The 27034-nt window shown below is 41.7% G+C and overlaps 1 protein-coding gene across 1 annotated transcript in view; it reads left to right on the forward strand.

Moving 5' to 3' along the window:
• Positions 1–27034, forward strand: part of UBE2F (ubiquitin conjugating enzyme E2 F (putative)) — a gene marked incomplete in the record, with an annotated part of 973189 nt that overhangs the window by 786420 nt on the left and 159735 nt on the right.

Below are 27034 nucleotides of genomic sequence, written 5' to 3' on the forward strand. Positions count from 1 at the left end.
TTAAAGATCATATTGTTGCACTTAAAAATGTGGCCCAAGATGATTCTCAGACAGAAGGTAATGAGGTTAGCCCGTTAACCTCTCCCCAAGTTTCACAACCAGTTACGCCCGCTCAAGCGACGCCTAGCACCTCTAGCGCGTCTAACTCTTTTACCTTACAAGACTTGGCGGCAGTTATGGATAATACCCTCTCAGTGTTTTTATCTAAACTGCCCGTGTTACCTGCAAAGCGTGATAGCTCTGATTTAAGAACAGATTATGAGCATTCTGACGCTTTAGTAGCCGTATCCGATATACACTCACAACGCTCTGAAATGGGGAGCGAGAGATGTGCTGTCGGAGGGAGAAATTTCCGATTCGGGAAAGGTTGCTTCTCAGACAGACTCAGATACGTTGGCTTTTAAATTTAAACTAGAACACCTCCGCTTATTGCTCAGGGAGGTATTAGTTACTCTGGACGACTGCGACCCTATGGTGGTTCCAGAGAAATTGTGTAAAATGGACAAGTACCTAGAAGTTCCTGTTTACACTGATGTGCTCCCGGTCCCTAAGAGGATTGCGGATATCGTTACTAGGGAGTGGGATAAACCAGGCATTCCCTTCGTTCCCCTCTGGTTTTTAAGAAAATGTTCCCCATATCTAACCCCATACGGGACTCGTGGCAGACGGTCCCTAAGGTGGAGGGGGCTGTTTCTTCACTTGCTAAACGCACAACTATACCAATCGAAGACAGTTGTGCTTTTAAAGACCCTATGGATAAAAAATTAGAGGGTTTACTTAAGAAAATTTTTGTTCATTAAGGTTTTCTTCTCCAACCTATTGCGTGCATTGTTCCTGTAACCACTGCAGCTGCTTTCTGGTTCGAGGCGCTGGAAGATGCGCTCCAGACGGAGACCTCATATGAGGACATTATGGACAGAATTAAGGCTCTTAAGCTGGCTAATTCTTTTATCACAGATGCCACTTTCCAACTAGCTAAGTTAGCTGCAAAAAATTCAGGTTTCGCCATTTTGGCACGCAGGGTGCTATGGCTGAAGTCCTGGTCGGCCGATGTGTCGTCAAAATCCAAACTATTGAACATCCCTTTCAAAGGAAAGACTCTCTTCGGGCCTGAATTGAGATTATTTCAGAAATCACTGGGGGAAAAGGCCATGCTCTCCCCCAGGACAAGTCCTTCAAGACAAAGAATAAACAAAATAATTTTCGTTCCTTTCGGAATTTCAGGAGCGGTCTCGCTTCATCCTCCCCTGCTGCAAAGCAAGAGGGTAACACTTCACAACCCAGGGCAGCCTGGAAACCTTACCAGGGCTGGAACAAGGGTAAACAGGCCAAGAAGCCTGCAGCTACCTCCAAGACAGCATGATGGGGTAGCCCCAGATCCGGGACCGGATCTAGTAGGGGGCAGACTCTCTCTCTTCGCTCAGGCCTGGGCAAGAGACGTATACGATCCCTGGGCCTTAGAGATCGTATCCCAGGGATATCTTCTAGAATTCAAGGACTCCCCTCCAAGGGGAAGGTTCCATATTTCTCGTCTGTCTTCAGACCAGACAAAGAAAGAGGCGTTCTTACGCTGTGTAGAAGACCTACATACAATGGGAGTGATCCACCCAGTTCCAATTGCGGAACAAGGGCTGGGTTTTTACTCAAACCTGTTTGTGGTTCCCAAGAAAGAAGAAACTTTCAGACCAATCCTGGATCTCAAAATTCTAAACAAATTCCTCAGAGTTCCATCATTCAAGATGGAGACCATTCGGACAATCTTACCAATGATCCAGGAGGGTCAATATATGACTACCGTGGATCTAAAGGATGCGTATCTGCACATTCCTTCCACAAAGATCATCACCAGTTTCTCAGGTTCGCCTTTCTGGACAAGCATTATCAGTTTGTGGCTCTTCCTTTCGGGTTGGCCACTGCTCTCAGAATTTTCACAAAGGTGCTAGGGTCCCTCCTGGCGGTACTAAGACTGTGGGGCATAGCAGTGGCGCCTTATCTAGACAACATCTTAATTCAGGCGTCGACTTTCCAAAGAGCCAAGTCTCATACGGAAATTGTAGTGGCCTTTCTGAGGTCTCACGGGTGGAAGGTGAACATCAAAAAGAGTTCTCTCTCCCCCCTCACAAGAGTTCCCTTCCTAGGAACCCTAATAGACTCGGTAGAAATGAAAATATTTCTGACGGAGGTCAGAAAGTTAAAACTTTTAACTACTTGCCGAGCTTTTCATTCCATTCCTCGGCCATCTGTAGCTCAGTGCATGAAGACAATCGGACTAATTGTAGCGGCAATGGACATAGTCCCTTTTGCACGGATACACCTCAGACCACTGCAACTATGCATGCTCAAACAGTGGAATGGGGATTATGCAGATTTGTCTCCTCAAATACAGTTGGACCAGGGGACCAGAGATTCTCTTCTCTGGTGGTTGTCTCAGGATCACCTGTTTCAGGGAGTGTGTTTCCGCAGACCAGAGTTGATTATCGTAACGACCGACGCCAGTCTGTTGGGCTGGGGTGCAGTCTGGGACTCCCTGAAAGCTCAGGGCTTATGGTCTCGGGAAGAAGCTCTTCTCCCGATAAACATTCTTTAACTGAGGGCGATATTCAACGCGCTTCAGGCATGGCCTCAGCTAGCTGCGGCCAAATTCATCAGGTTTCAGTCGGACAACATCACGACTGTAGCTTACGTCAATCATCAAGGCGGGACAAGGAGTTCCCTAGCAATGATGGAAGTAACCAAAATAATCAGATGGGCGGAGGATCACTCTTGCCATCTCTCAGCAATTCACATCCCAGGAGTAGACAACTGGGAGGCGGATTTTCTAAGTCGTCAGACTTTTCATCCGGGGGAGTGGGAACTCCATCCGGAGGTTTTTGCCCAGCTGGCTCAGCTATGGGGCACTCCAGAATTGGATCTGATGGCGTCCCGTCAGAACACCAAACTTCCTCTTTACGGGTCCAGGTCCCGGGATCCCCAGGCGGTGCTGATATATGCTCTAGCAGCGCCTTGGTCCTTCAATCTGGCCTATGTTTTTCCACGTTTCCTCTCCTCCCTCGTCTGGTTGCCAGAATCAAGCAGGAGAGGGCTTCGGTGATTCTAATAGCGCCTGCGTGGCCACGCAGGACTTGGTATGCAGACCTAGTGGACATGTCATCTGTGCCACCATGGACACTGCCAATGAGGCAGGACCTTCTAATACAGGGTCCTTTCAAACATCCAAATCTAATTTCTCTGCGTCTGACTGCTTGGAGATTGAACGCCTAATTCTATCAAAGCGTGGTTTCTCTGAATCGATTATTGATACCCTGATTCAGGCTAGAAAGCCTGTCACCAGGAAAATCTACCATAAGATTTGGCGAAAATATCTTTTTTGGTGCGAATCCAAGGGTTACTCATGGAGTAAGATTAGGATTCCCAGGATTTTGTACTTTCTCCAAGAAGGATTGGAGAAAGGATTATCAGCTAGTTCCTTAAAGGGACAGATTTCTGCCTTGTCTATTCTTTTACACGAACGTCTGGCAGAGGTACCAGACGTTCAAGCGTTTAGTCAGGCTTTAGTCAGGATCAAGCCTGTTTATAGACCTGTGGCTCCGCCATGGAGTCTGAATTTAGTTCTTTCCGTTCTGCAAGGGGTTCCGTTTGAACCTTTACATTCCATAGATATTAAACTGTTATCTTGGAAAGTTTTGTTTTTGGTAGCTATCTCTTCTGCTCGAAGAGTTTCGGAGTTATCTGCTTTACAGTGTGATTCACCTTACCTGGTGTTCCATGCAGATAAGGTAGTTTTGCGTACCAAACCCGGTTTTCTTCCTAAGGTTGTGTATAATAAGAATATTAACCAGGAAATAGTTGTTCCTTCTCTGTGTCCTAATCCTTCGTCGAAGAAGGAACGTCTATTACACAATCTTGATGTGGTTCGTGCTTTAAAGTTCTATTTACAAGCAACTAAGGATTTCAGACAAAGAACTTCTTTGTTATATATTCTGGTAAGAGGAGAGGTCAGAAGGCGACCGCTACTTCTCTTTCCTTTTGGCTGAAAAGCATCATCCGTTTGGCCTATGAGACTGCTGGCCAGCAGCCTCCTGAAACAATTACTGCTCATTCTACCAGAGCAGTGGCTTCCACATGGGCTTTTAAAAATGAGGCTTCTGTTGAACAGATTTGTAAGGCAGCGACTTGGTCTTCGCTGCATAATTTTTCCAAATTTTACAAATTCGATACTTTTGCTTCTTCGGAGGCTATTTTTGGGAGAGAGGTTTTACAAGCAGTGGTGCCTTCCGTTTAAGGTACTTATCTTGTTCCCTCCCTTCATCCGTGTCCTAAAGCTTTGGTATTGGTATCCTACAAGTAAAGGATGAATCCGTGGACTGGATACACCTTACAAGAGAAAACAGAATTTATGCTTACCTGATAAATTACTTTCTCTTGTGGTGTATCCAGTCCACGGCCCGCCCTGTCATTTAAGTCAGGTTAAAATTTTTTGTTTAAACTACAGTCACCACTGCACCCTATGGTTTCTCCTTTTTCTTCCTAACCTTCGATCGAATGATTGGGTTGTGGAGCTAGAGGGGGAGCTATATGGACAGCTCTGCTGTGTGCTCTCTTTGCCACTTCCTGTTGGGAAGGAGAATATCCCACAAGTAAAGGATGAATCCGTGGACTGGATACACCACAAGAGAAAGTAATTTATCAGGTAAGCATAAATTCTGTTTTCCCATTGTTAGCTCCAAATATTGGTCTTTGGTTTATGGACAGATATAGGATAAAAAGCATGTACAGTATATGTACACAATGTTATAAAGTAATCTGATTATACCTACAAGTTCAACCCATTTTATTAGGTTGTGGCCTCAAAACACAAAATCAGCTATTTAATTTACACAAATAAACCTTAAAAAGCAAATTCTCATACATTTTATACTCTGCAGTTGGTCAAAAAAGTAATTGGAAACACATTAAAGGAAAAACCTTTTTACAGTATACTGTCCCTTTAAAACCAGTGGAGCTGGTAAGGTACTCTGATCAAAAGAGTTTAGTTTCCAATTTGGGATAAAAAAATTATTAATCCTTATATGCGCTCTGTTTGCTATGTAAAGCCATTGCTGTTTTTTTACAGTTGTTCAGTGCTTATTTGACAATACCTTATTATTGTTGTTTGTGTCTTAATAATTAATCCAGCTTCATCAATATGTTGTGTGCCCCACATGGCTTTCAGTTTGTGGAGCACACAACGATTGGTTGAAACCGGATACGTCATCACTCAGCTAAATGAAGGATGAGATGGGGCGGTGGAACGGCATGATGTTTACCTTCACAAAATGGTAAATATTTTTCAAATAAAACGTGTTAGAAAAATGTAAGCAGTGAAAGTCCCCCTGTTTTGTAGACTAATTTTATATACTGTGCGCTAAATTAAGAAACTTTACAATCACTTTAACCCCTTAAGGGTACGTCCTACAAAAAAATGTCCTTAACGACCAAGGACGTACCCTGTACGTCATTGGTTCCTTCCAGCCACTTTCCTGTTATTGCAGTGATGCCTCGATATTGAGGCATCCTGCAATAACAGTTTTTAGCCATCCGATGCAGAGAGAGCCAGGTGGGAACACTACACTATGAGACATTTTTATATGATAAAGTGGGAGAGTTTTGATCTAAGGGATCTGGGAGGGGGTGGGGGGTTGGTTTTTGAGGAGGGAAGCTACACTATATAAAAAAAAATATATAAAAAAAAACAAAAATAACATTATTTTAAACTGGGTGCTGGCAGAGAGCTGCCAGTACCCAAGATGGTGCACAATAAGGTAGAGAGGGAGGGTTAGAGAGCTGTTTGGGGGGGGGGGTCAGGGAGGTTGGGGGCTAAGGGGGGATCCTACACAGCAGAATATGTGGTTGGTTTTATTTTATAAAACACACACAAAAAAAACCACTTATAGATGGTGGGGACAATTGTGGGGGTGGAAAGAAAACAAAATTTATGGAAAGCAAACAAAATTTATGCTTACCAGATAAATTCCTTTCTTTCCTGGCAGGGGAGTCCACAACTTCATTCCTTACTGTTGTGAGAAACTATAACCAAGCTCCTTTTCTGTTTTTCTTCTGGCACCTTTATACCCTGATCTTTCTCCTACTTTTCCTCGTTCCCTCGGCCGAATGACTGGGGATAGGTGAAGTGGGAGGGATATTTAAGCCTTTAGCTGGGGTGTCTTTGCCGCCTCCTGGTGGCCAAGTGTTGTATTTCCCAACAGTAAGGAATGAAGTCGTGGACTCTCCGGCCAGGAAAGAAAGGAATTTATCTTGTAAGCATAAATTTAGTTTTTTTTCTTCTATACTCGCCTTGTATCTGGGCCTCTGTAGGCTACTACCTTATCTCGGTTCTTTTGATAAAACAAGCATTTTGCCTATTAGGCTAGTTCCCAGGAAATCCACGGGAGTGAGCACAATGTTGCCTATTGGCATGAACTATCTGTGTCTAGGTGTTTAAGCTGTCAACATTCACTGAGATTGCCATATGAGCCTACCTAGATTTCACTTTCAATGAAGTATACCAAGAGAACAAAGAAAGTTTGGTGATGAAGGTGTATTGGAAAGTTGTTACGGGTTGCGTGCCCTATCTGAATCATAGTTTAATTTTGACTAGATAGTCCCTTTAACAGTGGAGATTGTATAGGAATCTCATACTGTCTTTTCTCCTAGTTCTTATGGTTTAGTTTTTGCACGCCTCCTCTAAGGTTCTGGCATCCAAACCTCCTTTAAGTAGAGTGGTGTATAACTATTTTTTATTGACCTACTGTTCTGCTTAACTTCCTTTTGCTAGTAGATTCCTAATTTAGAGGTGATATATATGTAGCTGATTTTGGCTTTTTCTTTCCCTTTCTAAAAAAAAAATTAGACTGTTTGTTTCTTATTTCAAAGTATAGACTTGGAAATGTTGGGAGCTCTCTACCTTAGCTTTGGTGGTAGAGGTCGACGTCTGTTTACATGGTGTCACAGTTGAGACTTCTGAGGTTGCTTTCAGGGGACGGACTTGCTTGGCCTTAGTCTGGAGTTTACCATTTCCTCGGTCACGAGTGGCTGGATGTATTCTACCAGATTAATAAACCAGGATTTATCATTAAAACTGGCAACAGGTTAACTCGTTTTGCCTATGCTGGGCTCAGAAATTTAATTTTTCTAAATCTAGATTCCTTTGATGTTCCCTGGAATTACATTCCAGTTTGGAATAGTTAAAGTTAATCTACAAGTCTTACCATGCCACGCTGCAGGGAGATGCTGTACACGATACAGATCCTTGCTGGCAGGAGGCAGGCTGAGCCTTTTCAGTAGGCCTGATATCAGTCTGTTCAGAAACCCTGGGTACAAGACACTTTTTCAGGGGTACAGGTTAGGCTTCACTCTAGGTGAGCAGCCTTTCTTCAGTGTGTGCTGGATATGATCCACACAAGAGTATTTTTTTCCGAGTCTAGGTCAGAACAAGGGAGAGCTTTTTATATTTCATTCTCCTCCTAGATGTGTAAATCTTATACATATTCCTGAATTTTCCTACTTTTTCAGGATGGAAACTCAGTTGGTAACAATCTCTTTTATCTCGCTTCACTCCAGTATTTTGTTTCAGGGAGTTTGTATACTCTCTTATCTGTCGGAGTTTAAGGAATAGCTATAGCTAATTTTCTTCCAGCTCCTTCTTTTATCCTTTTAGTGTCTGTCTATGTTGAGACACTACCCTGTTCGATACCACACCAACCTATTCCATCTATATCCTCATCATTCTCTTGGCGGATATTCCACAAACTCCAGCCTTTTGGGGTTGAGGTTGGCCTGGGGATCTCATGGGTCTCAGGAAGTTGGTCCCTCTCACTAGGCGAGGTGATATATACGCATTGAAAGCTATAAATTGGGATCTGATACTACAGGTGAGCATCTTGATAAAGACTGACGTACAGTGGAAACGCATAAATGCATTTCTCCCTATCACCTGTAACCAACATATGTGGAAAGGTATACTAGACAGAACGGGTGTCCAAAGGTCCCTTTGTGTATAAAAATGAGTGACCTGCACACAACTAAACCATTGTGGCGTCTACGTAATACAAGCTCCACTTCACTGCATACAACATATGCTGCAATCCGGAAGTTGCTTTTTGCACAAAAGAAAACCCAGAGACTAACATGTTTACTAGAAGGTTTGGATAACAAGCAGGAGGATTGCCTTCGTTTGGTCAAACAGACCGCAACACGAGAAAACAAACGGAGTTAAATCACTCTAAGGTACCACCACTATAGCGGCTGTTTGAGACAATATCTAAGGATCATAACACTCAGAGGATCTATTTGTTTTTGTTTTTTTAAATAGTTTTTTATTGAAGTCATAAACAAATATAACAATAATGAGACGTCCAACAATAGTAACAAAGGAGAAAAGTACAGTACTAATACCATGATCTTGCTGGGTAAACAACACAAGTTATGCCAACATTGTATACATTCATAAATTTAAAGAATAGTACTCTATGGTGAGTAGTAAAAGAATGGAGAAGCTATAGCTGGTTAGTGTTACGAAGGAGCATGGAGGTTTACTAGGCAATAAATCTAGATAGAAGGGGCATATAAATCCTGTTTATTAAAGGTATTAGTAAAGTGTTTGGACTATCCAGATTAAGACCTCAGTTTTTATTTTTTATATGATATGTAGACTAGAAGTGACCCCTCCTTGTGATGGATAAATACACCATAAAATATTAATTTAGAAAATATAAAAGCAAGGAAGGGTTGGTTTTATGGGGCTAGAGGGAGGGGGGAGATAGAGTATATTCTCCACATTATCATGAAAAGCATTTATAGTGTTATATAATCTAGTAAAAGTAGGATAAACGTGGATTGGCTTGTGTTTGGCCACTTATGGACCAATTTAGCGGGGAGAGGGATAAGGGGACGCAGCGGGCAGGAGCCGCTCAAAGTGGAGTGGGGAGGGGAATGGGGGGGCGGAGCCAAGTAGGACATGAGAGCAGGTATGGAAAGACTTATTGGATGGATATAAGGGTGGGCTTCACAGGGGGGACCTGTTATTTACATGACTACTGGGATCGGCATGGCTCCATCAGAGCGAAGTAATTATCTAAATATAGTGTTATGCTCATATAATGAGAAAGTAATAACAAATGCGTAGAGCATGCGACCAGGATAAAACCGGAGCTCAATTATGGGAAGCAAGGGGCCTTTCTAATCACTCTGTAGTATTATGTGGAGAGGGGGGCTGTAGAATGTTCGGGATATAGAGAATCTCCGGATGAGCCCCTCTCCTAGGGGAGTGTCATCTATAGACGAAGCTGGAAAAAGGAGTGGGGATATGACCCACCGGCAATAAGCTCCGGCGGGAAAGGGAGGAGAGAGGCTTATCATGGACAAGTGATGTATACTGATAATGTGGAAAAAACTATGAAAGAGCTAGTGATGCCAGTTCTACAGTCACTAATAATGATAGCGTATACATATATAGATGTTCATACATACATTAACTGCTATACACGTGGGCGATGAAAGTAATTGGTATTGAGTAATAAATATTACCTATATGTTGAAACTAACTTTCAGCCTATGAGAATCTGATAACTGTGTGCCCCAACCACTGAACTATAAAACTGGTATGTGGGGGTACAACTAGAACTAAAGCCAGTATCACATGGAACCAATTCTGGCTTAAGGCCCAAAATCAGAGAAGATAGGCAGTATAACCAGTGTATCAACAATGTATATATAACCGATAAGTAGGGAGGGGCTATCAACTGCTATCAGTGTGTCCCAAATATTATTATGGGAATACCACAAATACAATTTAATTCAGGGTATGAGCTCCATAGAATCAGGCGGAGACAAACTTAGGTCAGTCTTTAATATAAATGGGGATGTACAACTGAACCCCTGAGGTATTAGTAACTCCAATAAGCCTAAGTAAGGTAGCTTATTCGGCTAATGATAGAGCAAGGTGACTTGACTTAGGCTTAAGGACTAAGTTAACTTAAAATTGGATAATTTGAGATAAAGGCTAATGGCTGTGTGCTAATTAGGGCTAAATACATTGTGAAATGTCCTACACACTGGGGGACATCTAAAAATGGTTAGTAGGACACATGCTCAACGTTAATTTGTCATTACAAAATATACTGCGGAAATATTATAGCCCAATATGCGCAAATTAAATCTGCCCATCTTCAAAATATTAGAGGTATACATCATAGAGTTAGCTTAAGATAGCTAAAATCAAGCTACAACTGTAGTCGTTATCCAAAGAATATTATAACTGAAGTAAAGTGAGCTGGTATTTCAAAAGCTTGTGAAGGCCTAAAACTAGGTCTAATTAGACAATGTATCCATAGTCATCAGCTATTAGGGGGGTCGCTCTTCTTCTGGTGATGTGATATAGTTAAGCGGTCTAGTCAGGATTAGAACTGCATGTAAGCTAATATGCAGGCTAGTTCAATTCAGAGTTGAATTATAAACTTTCAGGGATATATAGATATAGGTATTATAAACATGTTGTAGGGTAATTAGGGGGGTTCAGAGCAGTACAATTATACTTGTTCAATAAAACATTGTAAGAAGCCCCAAGACTACATGCTTAGCATAATAAAGCATATGAGCTTTTAAACTTAAGATATGGCAAAGTGCAGTAGAGGAAAAAGGCAACATATGAGTATGAGTAGCTCTTGTCTAAGTTATGTGTGAGGGGGATTATGATAATATGAGTTATAGGGAGTAACATAATATACAGTGAAACACTACACATAAAGATCTTAAGTATACAATTATGTAGCTTCATTCGCCTGTAAATAAGGCTCAAATCAGTAAGCAAACATAACTTAATAAAATGAACTCTACAATTGAGTGCATCAGAGGATATGTACAGTACATTAATTGGTATATAAAACAGAATAGAAGTTCTGGAGGTCGTGACATGAGCATCCCTGAGAAAATAAAGTCTCATTCTTAGGACCCCATTTAAGGAAAGTAGCGTTGTTGAACACACAATTTCAATGCTAGAAGTTTGGTAAATAAAGGGCAACTACTGAAAAAGACATAACATAACTGAATAAAGGCAATTTCAAAGGTAGTCCAGAGCAATGGGGGTATCTGGGTAGGGACAGCGGTGACCAGCTTTTACCCTATTCCACATCTGCATCTGTGCTGGATATCGGAGCAGCAGTCCATGAGGCCACAGGATCCCAATCTATACTGGAGCCGATGGTAACAACTGGGCAGTTTGCATTTACTCTGATAGGCGCCATGGGAAAGCACTGCACCAAGGCTGGCGCATAGCTCTGCGCTGTGAGGCTAACAACCCATCGGCCTTCCAAGAGTAGGGAGACTCATCTTCCCTCACGGCAGTAAACGGCAGCTCCGCTCCACATTGTACTGGCAAGTTACGATTATGCAGCATAGTGTTCCGCTTAGACTCATTCCATAGTCGGTCATGAGGTGTTGTGGCTAGGGTAGAGAGTGTCAGCTCCGGTCTCACGGGCTCCGTTGTAGTTGTGTCTTGTGTGTGGAGCAGGACAGCCGTGCTTGGGATCTTTGGCTCACTGTTTGCAGGTCTAGGAAAAACGCAAATTGAGCTCTTTCCAAATAGCTGTTCCAGCGGTTGAGCGATAGAGTATTGCAGACGTAGTGAGTCTGCCGTCTGAGCCTTAACGACTGGACCATTGTTAGGGAGGTCAGAGACGCCATCTTTGTTGTGTATCTCCGAAATTACAGACCTCAAGCTGCAAAACTGACTGTCTGCTTTAACAGTCAGGTCTTCCAATAAAGAGATAAAGTATGCAGGGAGCTTCTGCATCCTGAGGGCCATGTAGGGAAAGTATATATAAGCTCCTAAAACGGCAAAAAGTAAAGGCTTAGTAGTTAAACATCAGGAGCACCAGGAAAGTATGTCTTGGCGCTTTGGTAGCTGGCTCCGCCCCCCGGATCTATTTGTTTTAAGTATCACAAATGTCCGTCTACAATAGTGTTCCCTCTCCTCAGGATTTGACTTTCTTACACTTATTTCTTTCATGTAATTGGTAAGAGTCCCTGAGCTAGTGACGTATGGGATATACAATCCTACCAGGAGGGGCAAAGTTTCCCAAACCTCAAAATGCCTATAAATACACCACACCCACAATTCAGTTTTACAAACTTTGCCTCCTATGGAGGTGGTGAAGTAAGTTTGTGCTTGATTTCTATGTTTTCTTCTATGATAAGCACTTCTTAGCATTTTGAAGCCCAATTACTCTCAGAGTACAGTGTTTGTCAGAGGGATGTGAAGGGAGTATCACCTATTGATGTTATGGTTTTCCTTGCGGGAAATCTTTTCAAAGGTTCTCTGTTATCGGTCGTAGGGATTCATCTACTACCTCCCTTTTCAGATCGACGATATACTCTTTTATACCATTACCTCTGCTGATACTTTTTCTGTACTGGTTTGGCTATCTGCTATATGTGGATGGGTGTCTTTCGGTAAGTATGGTTTTTTTCTTATTTAATTATTAATAGGAAGGAGATAACTGTGTTCCCCTGTGTTCCTGGCCGATAACAGGAATCGTCGGCTTCAGGTGCCAGGAGCAGCTAAGAACAGTGCTCTAGGTTAAAAATTGGGTTCAATTCAAAACAAAATCGATACTCCAAACGCGTTTCGGCTCTCACATCTGAGCCTTTCTCAAACTGACAATTTGGATGTAGATTGACAAGACAAGTGCCTCTACCCGCTCCTTTTTAAACCCTGTTGGTTACGATATTTCACCAATTATTGGTGGTTCTCAATACACGCCCTCCAGTCTTCCAATCCTGGGTTTTGTTTACCAATGACAAGTATGGAATCACGGTGTGTAATAGTTCTATCGTGTAGCATTCTTTTTTAACCCATCACTGCTCTATTACATTTAACACATCATGTTAATGGTGTCATTCATTCGGTTACAATATTATTTCCCTTATGTGGAAGTGGCGTGTATATCCTTATAGCATAACAGATGGGTAAAAAGAGAGATTGTGAGCGAGTTCATGAATGAGAATTATGTGCACATTTGGAGAGTTGATTTAATCATTCATTCCTAGCTGGCCAATAACCTTTACCATATTAATTGTGTGTTTACTTAAATACATCACCATCAACATATTCATATGTCAAAAGCCAATATAATGAAATGAAAAAAACGAAACGATATGTGATGTCTGTGGGATATTGCAGGTTCCAATTTATTGTTTCCATTATGTAACATTTTTATTTAAGCAGTATTATTCCACAAAACAACACTGTATCACTGCACATAGAGGTTAAATATGTATATTCAGTATTGATGACCTCACATTGTGTCAGATTTATCGTTTAACTCTGGGTGCACATATTACTTATGGGTAAAAAAACGAGTTTATTGTGTGACCATACATTTATATAAGGGATGTTAGGAGTGTTCCATGGGACTGCAAAATATCTAACATAATATTGTCACACTATACCTTTAGGGACAATTTAAAAAGTGTTTCATTGTATTAGTTATTGTCCAATTCTCTCCCATTAATTTCATCCTTAGTAAATGTAATAAATAAGTCAAACTAGTACTGCATTTGCAATATATATGGCTTTATACAATGAGCCAAATTATGGAATGACTTTACTCACACAGTTTTTATAAGAACACCCAAAATTTATTCTTCTCATTCATGCCATGTGGCATAACTGTATTTAGATTAAAGATCCATTGTGCTTCTTTTTTCAATAATGCCTGTTCAGTGTCTCCCCCCCCCTGATACCTGGTCTTATAGTCTCTAAACCCCAGCATTTAAAAGCACTTTGTGTTGCCCGCATGATGTTATAAAAAATGTCTGGCAACACTGGTAATTGTTTTACCTTTTTCTACGTCCTTACTAGCTGTTCTAATGTTACTTAAGTGTTCTGTCATTCTCCTCCCTAGACTCCTGTTAGTCATTCCTACGTAAAGTAGGTCACATTTGCATGATGCACAATAGTTTACATTTGTGCTTTTGCACGTTATGTGGTTTTTAACAGTCCATTTGTTTTGGAATCTATCCACAATTAATTTCTTCTTAATCATTTATTGGCATACTTTGCAGTTGCTGCATGCAATGGAGCCTTTATAAAGGTTTTTTTTTTTTTTTGCGTTTCTGTCAAAATGACTGACAGACAGTCACTCAAATTGTTTGCTCTTCTATAAGTGAACAAAGGTTTAACAGGGACTATTGATTTTAATCCCTCATCTGCTTGTAGGACGTGCCAATGCTGGTTAATTATTTTCGAGGCATGATCACTTTGATTAGTGAATGTGGATATAAATCTGAGGGGGTTATCACTTGATTTATGTTTAGGCATTACTAATATATCTCAGTGCCAATATATTTGTTGCTATTACATATTTGTCTTATTTAAGATACTTGCAGCTATGGTTTGGTTATATCTTAATATAAAATTTTAAATATATGTATTTTACTTATATTTGCCATGAGTCAGGTCTATGTATATTTTCTTTTGCAGACTGTCAGTTTCAGTTTTGGAAGCATGTTTAGGAAGTTATTTGTCTTACCTGGGGTATAGTCCTTTTTTTTTCAAATTGGCTTTTTTCTTTCTCGGGCAAAATTAGGCTCGCGAGGGTGCAAAATGCTGTTATTTATTGCGTCATTCTTGGCGCGAGAATTTTTTTGCCACAAAGGTACATCTTTGATACCGCAAGTTCGTCATTCCCGGCGTCTTAGTTGTCGCCAGGTTTTCCTTGCACTAGGTTGTGTCTGTTATTACGCGAGTTGCTTCATTTCCGGATGTTGTTGACACCAAAAAAATGTCAACTTCCTTTTGCGTTGTGCGTCATACTTGGCGCCAAAAAGTTTAATTTATTTTTCATCCCACTTCCTATATGCCTCTTGCCTTCTATATACTCAGAGGGCCATGCTGTTTGCATTTTTTCCCATTCCTGAAACTGCCATATAAATTTTTCTTTAACCCCTTAATGACCGAGGACGTGCAGGGTACGTCCTCAAAAAAAAGGCAGTTAACGCCTGAGGACGTACCCTGCACGTCCTCGGTGTGGAAAGCAGCTGGAAGCGATCCTGCTCGCTTCCAGCTGCTTTCCGGTTATTGCAGTGATGCCTCGATATGGAGGCATCCTGCAATAACCTGACATGGCCATCCGATGCAGAGAGAGCCACTCTGTGGCCCTCTCTGCACCGGACATCGATGGCCGGTATCGTTGGTGGGTGGGAGCCGACTTGGGAGGCGGGTGGGCGGCCATCGGTGTGCCGTGTGACGTTGAGGGGGGCGGGATCGGGGGCGGGACCGTCGGGGGCGCGCACGGACGCGCGCGCGTGCACGGAGGGTGGCGGGCGGGCGCGTGCACGGGGCGGGAGCGGGTGGGAACCGCTACACTACGGAAAATGAATTAAAAGTTAAAAGTTAAAAGTAGCATAAGCACAACAAAAAAAAACACAAAAAGAGATCGTGGAGGGGTGGGGGGTTGGTTTTTGTGTGGGGGGAAGCTACACTACAGAAACGTTAAAAAAATGTACAACAAAAACATTTTTTCTTATAAACTGGGTACTGGCAGACAGCTGCCAGTACCCAAGATGGCGCCAATTAAGTTAGAGTGGGAGGGTTATAGAGCTGTTTGGGGGGGATCAGTGAGGTTGGGGGCTAAGGGGGGACTTTTACACAGCAGCATATTTAAATATGCTTTTAAAAATACCACCAAAAAACAAATATAGCTTTTATTTTAGTACTGGCAGACTTTCTGCCAGTACTTAAGATGGCGGGGACAATTGTGGGGTGGGGGAGGGAAGAGAGCTGTTTGGGAGGGATCAGGGGGTCTGATGTTTCAGGTGGGAGGCTGAGCTCTACACTAAATCTAATATTAACCCTGCAAGCTCTCTACAAGCTACCTAATTAACCCCTTCACTGCTAGCCATAATACACGTGTGATGCGCAGCGGCATTTAGCGGCCTTCAAAATACCAAAAAGCAATGCCAAAGCCATATATGTCTGCTATTTCTGAACAAAGGGGATCCCAGAGAAGCATTTACAACCATTTGTGCCATAACTGCACAAGCTGTTTGTAAATGATTTCAGTGAGAAACCTAAAATTGTGAAAAATTTTACGTTTTTTTTAATTTGATCGCATTTAGCGGTGAAATGGTGGCATGAAATATACCAAAATGGGCCTAGATCAATACTTGGGGTTGTCTACTACACTACACTAAAGCTAAAATTACCCCAAAAAGCTCCCTACATGCTCCCTAATTAACCCCTTCACTGCTGGGCATAATACACGTGTGGTGCGCAGTGGCATTTAGTGGCATTCTAATTACCAAAAAGCAACACCAAAGCCATATAAGTATGCTATTTCTGAACAAAGGGGATCCCAGAGAAGAATTTACAACCATTTAAGCCATAATTGCACAAGCTGTTTGTAAATAATTTCAGTGAGAAACCTAAAGTTTATGAAAAAATTTGTGAAAAAGTGAACGATTTTTTTTATTTGATCGCATTTGGCGGTGAAATGGTTGCATGAAATATACCAAAATGGGCCTAGATCAATACTTTGGGTTGTCTACTAAAAAAAAATATATACATGTCAATGGATATTCAGAGATTCCTGAAAGATATCAGTGTTCTAATGTAACTAGCGCTAATTTTGAAAAATAATGGCTTGGAAATAGCAAAGTGCTACTTGTATTTATTGCCCTATAACTTGCAAAAAAAGCAAAGAACATGTAAACATTGGGTATTTCTAAACTCAGGACAATATTTAGAAACTATTTAGCATAGGTGTTTTTTGGTGGTTGTAGATATGTAACAGATTTTGGGGGTCAAAGTTAGAAAAAGTGGGTTTTTTTTCAATTTTTCCTCATATTTTATAATTTTTTTTATAGTAAATTATAAGATATGATGAAAATAATGGTATCTTTAGAAAGTCCATTTAATGGCGAGAAAAACGGTATATAATATGTGTGGGTACAGTAAATGAGTAAGAAGAAAATTACAGCTAAACACAAACACAGCAGAAATGTAAAAATAGCCTTGGTCCCAAACGGACAGAAAATGGAAAAGTGCTGTGGTCATTAAGGGGTTAATGTTGTTTTTTCTTTTAAATTTTGCAAGATGTCTCAATTTAATCCTGTCTCAGAAGCAACTGTTGGATCCCTGCTGCCTGATCACAGTTCTACCAAAGCTAAGTGTATCTGTTGTAAGTTAGCTGAGATTATATCTCCAGCTGTAGTATGTAACAGTTGCCATGATAAGCTTTTGCACGCAAATAAATGTTTCCATCAGTAATAGTACAGTTTCTGTTGTTCCTTCAACAGCTAATGTACATGATATCCCTGTTGATATGAAAAATTATATTGCTGATGTTATACAGAAAGCTTTGTCTGCTATTCCACCTTCTAATAAACGTAAAAGGTCTTTTAAAATTTCTCATAAATTTGATGAAATTTCTAATGACCGACAACATACTGAAATATCCTCCTCTGATGAGGATCTCTCTGATTCAGAAGATCCTACCTCAGACATTGATACTGACAAATCTACTTTTCTCTTGCAAGGTGTATCCAGTCCACGGATTCATCCTTTACTTGTGGGATATTCTCATTCCCTACAGGAAGTGGCAAAGAGAGCACACAGCAAAGCTGTCCATATAGCTCCCCCTCTAGCTCCACCCCCCAGTCATTCTCTTTGCCGGCTCTAAGCACTAGGGTCTCTCTACGGGAGGGTAAAGTGAATGTGGTGTTAGAATTGTAGTTTTTATTATCTTCAATAAAAAGTTTATTTTAAATGGTACCGGTTTGTACTATTTACTCTCTAGCAGAAAAGTGATGAAGATTTCTGCTGAGAGGAAAATGATTTTAGCATGTTGTAACTAAAATCCACTTCTGTTCCCACACAGGACTGAGGAGTACCAGAAAACTTCAGTTGGGGGGAACGGTTTGCAGGGTAATCTGCAATGAGGTATGTTCAGTCATTTATTTCTAGACAAGACTGAGATAATGCTAGAAGAGACTGACAATATCCCCATGAGGGGAGGGTAAGCTATGTTCACAGACTTTGTAAGGAATTGAATGCTTACATAACAGGGCTAATTATGCTGGTTGACACTGATTCAGGGCAATCGATTGTTTATTCAAGAAAAATATCGTTTGTAGACACTTTGAAAGTCCTTTTGGGTTTTTTTTCTGGGGTTATTACCCACATGGCTGTTTTTAGTCACTTAAGAGTGTTTTACTAGGCCTCACAACTCCGGAGTAGAGTGGGAGGGGCCTAATTTTGCGCCTCAGATGCGCAGTTAGAATTTGCAGAGAAGTTCATGCTGATTCACATGGAGGGTCCTGCTGCTGTTTGAGGGCCTGATAGAAGCTATATTCCTGTGTAGTGTGATAGGAGCGCCTAAAGGTGGATTCCTGCTGCTAAAAAAGTTCTTCCCTCAAAGAGAACTAAATGGTGGATAAGAAGAAAAAATGGGGTTTATTTAGCAGCGCTAAAAAAAGCTAGGGAATGATGATACCAATCTAATTTATGTTTTATACAATCTATTTTATTTAAAAATTCTTATAACACATAAAAACAACAGCAAATGCTTTTCCTAATTAATAAAGGGACGTCTCCCTTATACAACACTTATAAAAACAGACTACACAGTTACTTTCCTTGGACATATAATTGGCTCAGGTGTGCACACCTGAGCCAATTATATGTCCAAGGAAAGTAACTGTGTAACTTTATAACTGAATTTGTTACTGAAGAACTGTAAAGCTATTAGGATTGATACATTTGTGCCTTTTAAATATTTAATTCACCATTTATCTTAGAAATTTGTTGCTTGCCATATGTTATCTATAGAATTAATTCCTTTATACCTGAAATTCTAGGATTATATGGTTCTAGTCTGTTTTTATAAGTGTTGTATAAGGGAGACGTCCCTTTATTAATTAGGAAAAGCATTTGCTGTTGTTTTTATGTGTTATAAGAATTTTTAAATAAAATAGATTGTATAAAACATAAATTAGATTGGTATCATCATTCCCTAGCTTTTTTTAGCGCTGCTAAATAAACCCCATTTTTTCTTAGAAGCTATATTCCCCCAAATCTGACCCCTAAGGGCAGGTAGGGCCACAGCAAGGCTGTGGCAAGCTGCTGTACTATTTTTAACCGGGTGTTGGCTTTAGGCTGCTCCGGTTTGGGCATTAAGGGGTTAATCGTTTTGAAACTTGTGGTGCAATCTTATTAAGGCTTTAGGTACATACTGTGAAAATTTCAGGAGAATTGCTGCATTTTTCACTGTTTTGTAAAATTGTGTGCTCTTTTTTTTTTCTTAAAGCACAGTAACGTTTTTTTCAAATTGTGTTTTTTATTTGATTAAAGTGATTTCCAAGCCTGCTTGTATATATTACTAGTCTATTAAACATGTCTGACACTAAGGACAATCCTTGTTCAATGTGTTTAGAAGCCATGGTGGAACCCCCTCTCAGAATGTGTCCCACTTGTACTGATAGGTCTATACACTTTAAAGATCATATTGTTGCACTTAAAAATGTGGCCCAAGATGATTCTCAGACTGAAGGTAACGAGGGTAGCCCGTCTGCCTCTCCCCAAGTGTCACAACCAGTTACGCCCGCGCAAGCGACGCCTAGTACCTCTAGTGCGTCTAACCCTTTTACATTACAAGACTTAGCGGCAGTCATGGATAATTCTCTTACAGCCTTCTTATCTAAACTGCCCGTGTTACCCGCAAAGCGTGATAGCTCTGTTTTAAGAACAGATTATGAGCATTCTGACGCTTTGGTAGCCGTATCCGATATACCCTCACAACACTCTGAAGTGGGAGCGAGGGATTTGATGTCTGAGGGAGAAGTCTCTGATTCAGGAAGGGTCCCTCCTCAGACAGATTCAGATACATTGGCTTTTAAATTTAAACTAGAACACCTCCGCGTTTTGCTTAGGGAGGTATTAGCTACTCTGGATGACTGCGACCCTTTGGTGATCCCAGAGAAATTGTGTAAAATGGACAAGTACCTAGAGGTCCCGGTTTACACGGATACGTTTCCGGTACCTAAGAGGATTGCGGATATCATTACTAGGGAGTGGGATAGACCAGGTGTGCTCCCCCTCCTGTTTTTAAGAAAATGTTCCCCGTACCTAACCCTGTGTGGGACTCGTGGCAGAAGGTCCCTAAGGTGGAGGGGGCTATTTCTACACTTGCTAAACACACAACCATACCAAATTAAGACAGTTGTGCTTTTAAAGACCCTATGGATAAGAAGTTAGAGGGTTTACTTAAGAAAATTTTTGTTCAACAAGGTTTTCTTCTCCAACCTATTGCCTGCATTATTCCTGTAACTACTGCAGCTGCTTTCTGGTTTGAGGCGCTGGAAGACTCGCTCCAGACGAAGACCTCATATGAGGAAATTATGGATAGAATTAAGGCTCTAAAGCTAGCTAATTCTTTTATCACTGACGACGCTTTCCAAATAGCTAAGTTAGCGGCGAAAAATTCAGGTTTTGCCATTTTGGCGCGCAGGGCACTATGGCTAAAGTCCTGGTCGGCCGATGTGTCGTCTAAATCCAAGCTTTTGAACATTCCTTTCAAAGGAAAGACCCTCTTCGGGCCGGAATTGAAAGAGATTATTTCAGCTATCACCGGGGGAAAAGGCCATGCTGTCCCTCAGGACAAGCCCTTTAAGACAAAGAACAAAGCTAATTTTCGTTCCTTTTGCAATTTCAGGAACGGCCCCGCTTCATCCTCTCCGGCTGCAAAGCAAGAGGGTAACGCTTCACAGCCCAAGGCAACCTGGAAACCTTACCAGGGCTGGAATAAGGGTAAACAGGCCAAAAAGCCTGCAGCTGCCACCACCACAGCATTAAGGGGTAGCCCCCGATCCGGGACCGGATGTAGTAGGGGGCAGACGCTCTCTCTTCGCTCAGGCCTGGGCAAGAGATGTACACGATCCTTGGGCATTAGAGATTGTAGCCCAGGGATACCTTCTAGAATTCAAGGACTCTCCTCCAAGGGGAAGGTTCCACATTTCTCGTCTGTCTACAGATCAGACAAAGAAAGAGGCGTTTTTACACTGTGTAGAAGATCTACTTACAATGGGAGTGATCCACCCAGTTCCAATTGCAGAACAAGGACTGGGGTTTTACTCAAACCTGTTTGTGGTTCCCAAAAAAGAAGGAACTTTCAGACCAATCCTGGATCTCAAAATTCTAAACAAATTCCTCAGAGTTCCATCATTCAAGATGGAGACCATTCGGACAATCTTACCAATGATCCGGGAGGGTCAATATATGACTACCGTGGATCTAAAGGATGCGTATCTGCACATTCCTTTCCACAAAGATCATCACCAGTTTCTCAGGTTCGCCTTTCTGGACAAGCATTATCAGTTTGTGGCTCTTCCTTTCAGGTTGGCCACTGCTCCCAGAATTTTCACAAAGGTGCTAGGGTCCCTCCTGGCGGTTCTAAGACCGCGGGGCATAGCAGTGGCGCCTTACTTAGACGACATCTTAATTCAGGCGTCGACTTTCCAAAGAACCAAGTCTCACACGGAGATCGTATTGGCCTTTCTGAGGTCTCACGGGTGGAAGGTGAACGTAAAAAAGAGTTTTCTCTCCCCCCTTACAAGAGTTCCATTCCTAGGAACCCTGATAGACTCAGTAGAAATGAAAATATTTCTGACGGAGGTCAGAAAGTTAAAACTGTTAACTACTTGCCGAGATCTTCATTCCATTCCTCGGCCATCTGTAGCTCAGTGCATGGAGACAATCGGACTAATGGTAGCGGCAATGGACATAGTCCCTTTTGCTCGGATACACCTCAGACCACTGCAACTATGCATGCTCAAACAGTGGAATGGGGATTATGCAGATTTGTCTCCTCAAATTCAGTTGGACCAGGAGACCAGAGATTCTCTTCTCTGGTGGTTGTCTCAGGATCACCTGTCTCAGGGAATATGTTTCCGCAGACCAGAGTGGATCATTGTAACGACCGACGCCAGTCTGTTAGGCTGGAGTGCGGTCTGGGACTCACTGAAAGCTCAGGGCTTATGGTCTCGGGAAGAAGCTCTTCTCCCGATAAACATTCTGGAACTGAGGGCGATATTCAATGCTCTTCAGGCATGGCCTCAACTAGCTGCGGCCAAATTCATCAGATTTCAGTCGGACAACATCACGACTGTAGCTTACGTCAATCATCGGGGGGAACAAAGAGTTCCCTAGCAATAACGGAAGTAACCAAAATAATCAGGTGGGAGGAGGATCACTCCTGCCATCTCTCAGCAATTCATATCCCAGGAGTAGACAACTGGGAGGTGGATTTTCTAAGTCGTCAGACTTTTCACCCGGGGGAGTGGGAACTCCACCCGGAGGCATTTGCCCAGCTGACTCAGCTTTGGGGCACTCCAGAGTTGGATCTGATGGCGTCCCGTCAGAACACCAAACTTCCTCTTTACGGGTCCAGGTCCCGGGATCCCAAGGCGGTATTGATAGATGCTCTAGCAGCGCCTTGGTCCTTCAATCTGGCTTATGTTTTTCCACCGTTTCCTCTCCTCCCGCGTCTGGTTGCCAGAATCAAGCAGGAGAAGGCTTTGGTGATTCTGAGCCTGAGTGGCCACGCTGGACTTGGTATGCAGACCTTGTGGACATGTCATCTGTCCCACCATGCACATTGCCAATGAGGCAGGATCTTCTGATACAGGGTCCGTTCAAGCATCCAAATTTAGTTTCTCTACGTCTGACTGCTTGGAGATTGAACGCTTAATTCTATCAAAGCGGGGGTTCTCTGAGTCAGTTATAGATACTCTGATTCAGGCTAGCCTGTCACCAGGAAAATCTACCATAAGATATGGCGGAAATATCTTTGTTGGTGTGAATCCAAGGGTTACTCATGGAGTAAGATTAGGATTCCCAGGATATTGTCTTTTCTCCAAGAAGGATTGGAGAAAGGATTGTCAGCTAGTTCCTTAAAAGGTCAAATATCTGCTTTGTCTATCCTGTTACACAAGCGTCTGGCAGAGGTACCAGACGTTCAAGCGTTTGCTCAGACTTTAGTCAGAATCAAGCCTGTCTATAAACCTGTGGCTCCGCCATGGAGTTTGAATCTAGTTCTTTCAGTTCTTCAAGGGGTTCCGTTTGAACCTTTACATTCCATAGACATTAAGTTATCTTGGAAAGTTTTGTTTTTGATAGCTATCTCTTCTGCTAGAAGAGTTTCAGAATTATCTGCCTTACAGTGTGATTCACCTTACCTGGTGTTCCACGCAGATAAGGTAGTTTTGCGTACCAAGCCTGTTTTTCTTCCTAAAGTTGTTTCTAACAAGAATATTAACCAGGAAATAGTTGTTCCTTCTCTGTGTCCTAATCCATCTTCGAAGAAGGAACGTCTATTACACAATCTTGATCTAGTTCGTGCTTTAAAGTTCTATTTACAAGCAACTAAGTATTTCAGACAAACATCTTATTTGTTTGTTATCTATTCTGGTAAGAGGAGAGGTCAGAAAGCGACTGCTACCTCTTTCCTTTTGGCTGAAAAGCATCATCCGTTTGGCCTATGAGACTGCTGGCCAGCAGCCTCCTGAAAGAATTACTGCTCATTATACCAGAGCAGTGGCTTCCACATGGGCTTTCAAAAATGAGGCTTCTGTTGAACAGATTTGTAAGGCAGCGACTTGGTCTTCACTGCATACTTTTGCCAAATTTTATAAATTCGATACTTTTGCTTCTTCTGAGGTTTTTTTTGTTGGGAGAAAGGTTTTACAAGCAGTGGTGCCTTCCGTTTAAGGTACCTGTCTTGTTCCCTCCCTTCATCCGTTTCCTAAAGCTTTGGTATTGGTATCCCACAAGTAAAGGATGAATCCGTGGACTGGATACACCTTGCAAGAGAAAACAGAATTTATGCTTACCTGATGAATTACTTTCTCTTGCGGTGTATCCAGTCCACGGCCCACCCTGGCATTTAAGTCAGGTAAAACATTTTTTGTTTAAACTACAGTCACCACTGCGCCCTATGGTTTCTCCTTTTTCTTCCTAACCTTTGGTCGAATGACTGGGGGGTGGAGCTAGAGGGGGAGCTATATGGACAGCTTTGCTGTGTGCTCTCTTTGCCACTTCCTGTAGGGAATGAGAATATCCCACAAGTAAAGGATGAATCCGTGGACTGGATACACCACAAGAGAAAGTAATTTATCAGGTAAGCATAAATTCTGTTATCTTTTCAAGATTGAGTATATTCGTTCCTTATTGAAAGAAGTGTTGGTTACTTTGGATATTGAGGAGTCTAGTCCTCTTGATATCAAAACTAGTAAATGTTTAAATTCTGTTTATAAACCTCCTGTGGTTACTCCTGAGGTTTTTCCAGTTCCTGATGTTATTTTTGATGTGATTGCTAATGGATTACGCCTGGATGTATTTTGTCAGATTGTACAGATGTGGGGTCTTCCAGAAATAGATCTGATGGCTTCTCATGTAAACAAGAAACTTCCCAGGTACCTGTACAGGTCCAGGGATCCTCAGGCGGAGATGGTGGATGCTTTAGCAGTTCCTTGGTTTTACCAGCCTGCCAATAGGTATTTTGAGGTTTGGGAAACTTTGCCCCTCCTGGTAGGATTGTATATCCCATACGTCACTAGCTCATGGACTCTTGCCAATGTGAAATAAATTAATTTATCAGGTAAGTTCTGTCTGGGGGTCTCTGACAGCACAAGGGGTTTGAAATCCTCAAGAGGCGAGGTTACCAATCAATATTTTAGAACTCTGTGCTATTTTCAGAGCTCTTCAGGCTTGGCCTCTATTGTAGAGAGAACTTTACATTTTCAAACAGACAATATCACAACAGTGGCATATGTCAATCATCAAGGGGGAACCTGTAGTCCTTTACCAATGAAAGAAGTTTCTCTGATTCTTTCTTGGGCGGAATCCAACTCTTGTCAAATCTCTGCGATTCATATCCCAGGTGTAGACAATTGGGAAGCGGATTGTCTCAGCCGTCATTCTCTACATCCGGGGGAGTGGTCTCCATCCAGATGTGTTTTTTCAACTTGTAAAGATGTGGGGTCTTTCAGAAATAGATCTGATGACCTCTCGTCTGAACAAGAAACTTCCCAGATACCTTTCCAGATCCAGGAATCCTCAGACAGAAATGATGGATGCTCTAGCTGATAAATTAATAATTTCTTTCATGGTGGCAAGAGTCCATGAAACCCACCCAATGTTTTGGGGGTTATGATTTTTTTATATAAAGCATTTTATTTACCCTGTTCCTCTCTTTTTATGATTTTACACCTCACTAACTTGGCTTTAAGTTAAACTGAGGTATGAGTGAGGTGGGAGGTGTATTTATAGACATTTGAGGTTTGGGAAACTTTGCACTTCCTGGTAGAAATGTATATCCCATACGTCACTAGCTCATGGCCAACATGATATAAATTAATTTATCAGGTAAGTTCTTACATAAATTAAGTTATTTAGCCCAGGAACCGCTATTTTATTTATTGATCTATATACATTGTATGCTTGTGCCGGCACGTATATATGTTTGTCAGGATCATTTTGTGCATTCAATAAAACTGCTTTTTGATTTAATTTTATGTGATAGTTAATCATTTTAATATATTTTTTCAACAGACCGCTCCTATTTTTGGAGCACTAAGCCATTCCTCATTTATCTTTTCTCAGGTAAACTTAAGGGTCAGAGGGCATCTTCTATTTCATGTAGCTTCAGGGTTGAGGTGTCTATCTCTCTGAGCTTATTTGGAGGCAGGTCAGTCGCTGCCTTTATGTGTTAAAGCTCATTTGACATGTTCTGTGTTCTTCTTGGGTTTCAAAAAGGGGCGTCAGTAGTACTTCATTCAGAGTTATTTCATAGTCATCTTTTTGTCATATTGGCCTTCTGTAAAGTCATTTTTGACAGGTGGGTCCTTTAGGTGTCTTTCATGGTAAATAGGTGCCTGCCTTTCATTTGTCCCACCCATTTTTTAGTGGACTCCTCAACTTCATTAAAAAGAAAACATAATTTTTGGTTACCTGATAAATTCCCTTCTTTCTTGGTGGTGAGAGTCCACAAACCCACCCAATTTTGTTAATGGCGGCAGTTTTTGTTTTCACCTCTTTACCCTTCTATCCTTCTTTCTTCTTCTTCCTATTCTTTGCTATACAAAATACTGGTAGGGAGCAGGAAGTAGGAGGGATATTTAAGCTTTTTCAGTGGGGTGTCTTTGCCTCCTCCAGGTGGTCAGGTGATGAATTCCCAACAGTAAAGATTTGTGCAGACTCTCACCACCAACAAAGAAAGGTACTTATCAGGTTTGCATAAATTATGGGTTTCTTTTATTTACCTGTCAAAACGATATATATAATATAATTTTTTTACTTTTTTTGGTTTCTCACTGAAATTATTTACATACCGTTTGTGCAATCATGGCACAAATGATTGTAAAGGCTTCTCTGTGATCCCCTTTGTTTAGAAATAGGCACTAGTTGCTGCTGTGCACCAATGTTCTATTATTTCTGGTAGCTTGTAAGGTAAATTTTAGCTTTAGTGTAGAGATTACCCTCCCACCACCAGGGAGTGTAGTGCTACTCCTCAACCCTCCCACCTCCCTGATCCCCTCAAACAGCCTTCTAACCTTCCCACTACTTGCAGCTGTCTGCCAGTACCTATAAAATATATAAATATTTTTAACATTTTCTGTAGTCTAATGGTCCCCCTCCGGCGATTGTTATTTACAGACTCCCCACATATTTTCTGTAGTGTAGCTACCGATCCCTCCCTCTCCTTTTATTATTTTTTTTTTGCAGTGTAGGGCCCTCCCAATCCCTTCCTCCCCCTCCCTTTTATTTTCTGAATTGTAGCTCCCCAATCCCTTCCTTCCTCCTCTGCTGGACCACCCACCCCCCTCACCTCCATCCGGCACCAGCAGATGATCGTTACAGACGGTGACACACACAGTATCACCGTCTCTAACTATCTGGCATCTGCCTTCATATGGTTCTGGAGCACCGATTCTGCTATGTTTC

The sequence above is a fragment of the Bombina bombina genome, chromosome 1, assembly GCF_027579735.1.
Source record: "Bombina bombina isolate aBomBom1 chromosome 1, aBomBom1.pri, whole genome shotgun sequence".
Classification (NCBI taxonomy): Eukaryota; Metazoa; Chordata; class Amphibia; order Anura; family Bombinatoridae; genus Bombina; species Bombina bombina.